Source organism: Oreochromis niloticus, linkage group LG16, assembly GCF_001858045.2.
Source record: "Oreochromis niloticus isolate F11D_XX linkage group LG16, O_niloticus_UMD_NMBU, whole genome shotgun sequence".
Taxonomy (NCBI): Eukaryota; Metazoa; Chordata; class Actinopteri; order Cichliformes; family Cichlidae; genus Oreochromis; species Oreochromis niloticus.
In genome coordinates, this window is record NC_031987.2 from 4,973,812 (window position 1) to 4,979,753 (window position 5,942).

The following is a 5,942-nucleotide window of genomic DNA, read 5'->3' on the forward strand; positions in this document are numbered from 1 at the left end:
GTGTGTTTACGCAGTGATAGCCCTGGAAGCTAGCCAGCCTATTTATAACCGGTTACATGAAGTCTGAAGACTGTCTGGTTCTCGTTTGCGTGTTTAGCAGACTTCTGCGCATTTACGTAACTGCTCGTTTAATCGCGGCTTGTTTTCGGTGTGTTTGGTGGTTGTAGAAATGGTTTATATGACATTTTAGCTGAGATTCTGAGGTTTCTGTGGATACCACACATGTCTGGAGTTATATTTCTCAACCGGCGTTATAACCGATTAAACGTGATCTCCTCCCTTTTGCCCCCGGTAACGGGGGCGTGGGGCTTAAGAGGTTCTCTCGCCGCTGCTCGATTTCCATGTTCCTCCGCGTAGCTGATGGCCTTCAGTTTAAACTGTGCTTCGTAAGCGTGTCTCTTTGCCATTTTCAGGGTTGTTAAAACAACTATGTCCTGCATAACGCACATACCTGTTCTTTTATACAGGTATGTGCGATAAAGTCAACGCCCACACTTCACCCTTTAGCGTTCTCATGGTGTTCTCTACTACGTCCTCATTACAACACACAGGGCGCGCCGTACTTTTTGAAGAAAATCTAAGACTTTTAAGTGCGCCTTATGGTCGTGAAAATACGGTAGTCAGGCTCATCTCAGCACATGGCTTGGACTCCCGAAATAGTCTCCTTGACAGGGGCTGGACTCAGTCTGGAGTTGCCCTTGACTGGGGTGGGTATCTTAGTATCCCCTCAGCTGCCTGTATATTGGAGTTTTTTCAGGTGGACGAGAGGGTTTGTTCCCTGCGCCTTCTGTCAGGGAACAGGTCTTGACCGGCCTTCTTGGAGTCCCTTATGAAGGTGCTTGAGGATGCGCTACCTAGGGATGCTGTCGTCTTTTTCTTTCTTTTTTTCTTCTTTTTTTTATTATAAATGTAAGCATCTAGCTGCATTTACAATTACATTCATTTCCATGATGTGTTCATAAACCAAATCCACAAACAACAGCCTTCTTAGGGGATATTTTAAAACCATATTTTTCAGAATTGTAATTAATGAGAAAATCTTGGATTATGTTTAATGTGTGAAAAAAACTGAATGATTCAATGATAAATCTATTCAAATAAGTAATTTATGTTATATTTTCTTTCCTCTCGGTTAAATGGAAGAGATGAACTATTTAACTAATATAAAAGTGTAACAACCAACCAGGATTGGCTTTTTTTGACCATCCTAACTGACCAATAAGTGAAGATTAACTATAGCCCATATAGCTGCAAACTACATAGTGGTGGTAAAACTTTTGTGATCCTGTTTTTGTGAGAGTGACACAAAAGGGAAGGCTAAATAAATGTCAGTAAATCAAGCATAAAGTAACTTCAATACTGTTCATTTTTCAAAAACTGAGGTTTCAGTGTTGTGCTCTAAGTGAGCAGGGTACCTCAAGCCTTTCCGGGTGTTTGTAATTGAGGAGGACAAGAGGAACCGAGTATGGCAGACATCAAGTATCTCTCCAACTCTCAGAAATGAGCAAATGAAATGCACACCCTCCTTTGTCAACACAGTTGGAGACAAGTCTTCTATTTTGAGTCAGGATGTAGTAAAAATGGTGGAAAGGTTATTATGACTGAGATTTGAAACTTAGGGGTCATCTGCAGTGCAGTTTGCTTTCATTGCACCTTAACTGTTTCTGGGAAGAGAGAAGTGAGAGAGTGAATGTGAGAGAACATTTAGAAAAAAGTAAACTGACAATTGCTACAAATTACTGGCTTTACTGTGTTGCAAGTTGGTCAACACCAGAAACATCAGAGTCTCACAGATGTGTTATCAGTTTTGTGAATCACTTTTGTTGTAAGGTTTTAGGTTTAAGACATAAACCTGCCAAATTGATCTAATTTGGTAGAGCTAATTGAACATTTTTATACTGTAGATTACACCACCGGGAATGAACAAACACTGCACACTTCTAATAACCAACTTTTTTGTCTCTGTTTATAGTCTGTAAGCACAGCTGGCAAGTAAATGCTACACTATATATCTTACGGTAGAAATACTTTGTTCCTGTTTTTCAGTAGAATTTTTAGGTAACTGTACTTTGATTTTGTATTTATTTTTCTAACTTTTTATTTTTTGTCCTTACAGGTTAACACAAATATCTGTATTCTATCTATGTATCTCTACTCTTTACACTTTTCACATATTGTTAAACTTCTTGTAAAACAAACTGAAGTTGAACATTATTCAAAGGTGGCAGTTTAGTGCAGGATAAACAGATTAATTTGCTGTACTCTGATGAACTTAAAGTAAAATGCTGCACTTGTGCACAGTGGCTGTGTTGTTCATGGTCAATGTTAAAGTACATCAACTATGACAGAAATTAATCTGATTATACTTAGATTCATTCATTGAATTGAACTTTATACCAACTCTAGCATCATAATGTTAGTATAGGGAATGAAAATTAGCGAAGATAGTTTGTGAAACATCTGCTTACATCTTGTAGAATTCAGATTTGTAAATCCACAAAGAGTAGTAAACCTCAGAGCACCAACTGCACAAGTCAGCTGATTAAAGCTTGAACACAAAGAAAATCTGCTGGAGCTCACAACCAACATTACTGAGTAAAGAACTTTGATCAGTATTTCCGATTTTATATTTTAAACAGCATTATGTGGGGGATTTTTAACACAAATATATGTACTTCTGCTTATAATAAGGAATGTATGTTTGCCATCTCTGTAGCTATGAGATCTTCAGATCCTCTTTAGGCAGCACAGAATAGTTTTAAAGCCTTTTTCTGTTTCCTGCAGTTTCTAATTTACATAAAGATACCCCTTCTGACTCTACACACATATTCAAGCACACATACAAACAACTAATATCACTAAAGGTAATTGTAAATACACTCTATAAATAATATTCATATCGTTTGAATAAACACTAAAGGATACAAGATGCACACTTAACACATTTCTGTCATTCACACATACTGTGAGGCAATCTAGCCCAACCACACACACCCTCGCACACAATCGCCCTACTACTATCTCTGTTGGTGTTCAAAATTCCCGTGGAGTTTATGCTTCCGGAACCTAATTATGCCTCACTAGCAAATTAGCCACCATTAGCGAGGCACCAGCATGCATCTCCAGGGGAGAAAGAGAGGCCTTTATCTCGTCTTATGGCCTGCTTTCCTGCTCACCAAAATACTGATTAGCTCATAATTCAAACTAATGCAAAGGCAATTGCACTTCAACTCTCCACACTCTCATAATTGTCAAGTGTGTGCTGGAGATGTTAAGATATTAGATAGCTTACACCAATCTGTGTTTTTTGGAGGGGGGGGGTCAGTTCTTCAGTTAGCTTTCTTGTACATATATGATCAAGTGTCACATTATTTCAGGTTTTCGAAATTCATGAGTGGAGTAAGATAGAGAGAGATTTGTGAATAACTCCAGTGAAATACCTGTATTAGCTGAAGTTAATGTACCATGAATGTACCGAGAATCCACGGGACATTATCAGTATATGGCTATATGTTTGCAAAAAAAAATATTAGATTACAGAAGTAATATTTACCGCAAGCACAATTCCTCTTCAACTGTGCACCACAGGTCTTTTTTATAGACAAATAAAAGCATAAATAATTATGTTTTTTTTGGAAAAAGCTTTTATACTAATTCTAGATAATATGACACACGGACACAAGGATGCTAATGTCATTTTACTAAAAAGACTAAAAGCTTAGAAATATTTTCTTTGTTGGACTCTTGGGCACTGATAATATTCTGAAAGACATCAACAAGTACATGTTATGCTTAAGTTCAAAAGTGGAACCAAAGGCAAAAAGTTGACTTTATCTTAAAGCTAATAATAAAAGTAAAAAGCAACAAAGATGACTGAGTCAAAAGGTACGAAACTAAAAATCTCACAAGGAACAGCAAATGGGGTTATAGTAAGCTTACACAAGGAAATACAGTAAAACAAACACTCCAACAGAGACATAAGATAAGATAAGATGACCTTTATTAGTCCCACACGTGGGAAATTTGTTGGAGGAAGATAAAGAGGAAAGAGATACAAGTCAAAGCATCCAAAATGTAATACTGTGTAACCAAAGCTCACCATACTGGAATGACAATGAACCAAAAGCAAATGAAAGAAACAACTAATTTAAGGGAAAACCAAGTTCTAAAACCAAAGACTCAACCATTTCACCAGAAGTCAGACTCATTAATAAAATAATAATAATAAAAATATATACCATCAGTATTTTCAGAAAGTTGTAAAACTCTATGCACATGTTAAAACTCTTTACTTTGCTTAGTTGGGATCCCTTGGTGTTGCATGATAATATACTGCACCATTTAATGTGATTTATTTAATCTGGACATTTACCACCATGAAATGATCATGGTTTATTATAAACAAATGCTTATAAGCAACAACAAATAATAATAAGAAACAACCAATAGCCTTGCAAAACTAACCAAACCAAACAGTTTTGTCTAAACAGTCTAAACTTAAAAAAAAAATGTGAGTGAAATTATACTTACATATTTTGACTGTTCTGTTAAATTCCATAAAGCAAGGGCTCAGTGGCACTATTCCAGGGAGGAGGATTTTGTCAGCAAAAAATGGAATATAAAGCACCAGAGTTTGTGCTGCCAGCAGTGGTAGCTAACACAGCAGCCTAAAGCAGTGTATTGTGTTTTACCATAATTCTTGTTGTCCAGGATTTGCTGAGACTGTTCCTTTTTCTGCACTTTGGGGAGTAGGCTATTTTCCAAAACTGGAAATTCTGTAGTAGTTTAGTATGTTGGCAGATCTGTGTCCTTCTGACAGACGTGAGTCTAATGTTTACTGTTTCTTTGGTCTAGTCTCCACCAAATCAGAGGGAAAAAGCTGGCTCTTGGGTGGCAATTTGCTCTTTTAATTTTGTGCAGTTTGACACTATGGCTTTGCCATTCTGAGTAACACAATTATTAACCATTAATGTAAAAAATATTAATTAGAACAGCTTTAAGCCAACTTGAAACTGTTAATTAATTTTGCTAAAGTTTTCAAGTTGAATTAATTTAGAAGTGCTGACTCATTTAAGTCATCACCCGTTAACTTATTCTGCAAACAGTGTGTGGTAATTTCCAAAGTAAGTTCCAAAATGCAACCTTTCTTTGCCTACATAAATATAAACAGCTGTACAGGTAGAGTTGAGTTTAAACTCAAATGTATACGGTCGAACAGAAAATACCCTTTCTTTAAATTCTACCATTTTAAGTACCAGGACATAAAATCAAGTCATCTGTCCTTAAAATTAGGTAAGTAGAACTTCAGGTGAGCTACAAAAAATTACAAATTACACTATGTCATTATTTACTCGACCAAAAAAAAAAACCAAAATCCAGAAGCAATATAGGAATTAAGAGGGTAAGTAACAGCTAAAAGCTGCTAATGAGATGCATGTGTTTCACTGATCATCATCAAGTGTGACCACCTCTATAAAAGCAGAGGTTTATCAGTTTGCAGGTCAATCTATGGACTTGTCCAAACAATCGTGAGTTCATTATTCTGCAATGAGAAAGAAAAGATTCAAGACACTCTTACCAGGAGTGAATATCCCAGCAAAGTGACATGTCAGACCATGCAATGCTTAGAGAAATTACAAAAAAAACTTCCAGACTCTCTCAGACTCTACAGGCCTCAGTAAACATGTTAAATGTTGAAGTTGATGACAATAATACATTTAGGAAAAGACTGAACAAGTATGAATTGTTTGGAAAGATTACCAGGAGCATGTTTCTTCTCTCTACCAAGGAGATGACAGCGTTAGAAAATGATTAAATAAAGCTGTTTTTATTATTTTTATATACACAACACAATGTGCTCATAAATGAGTTGGTGCTTCGTGTTTTGAGGGTCAAAAGCCACGTCCAGCGGTATGTTTGGGTTGAAATATTGAGAATGGACC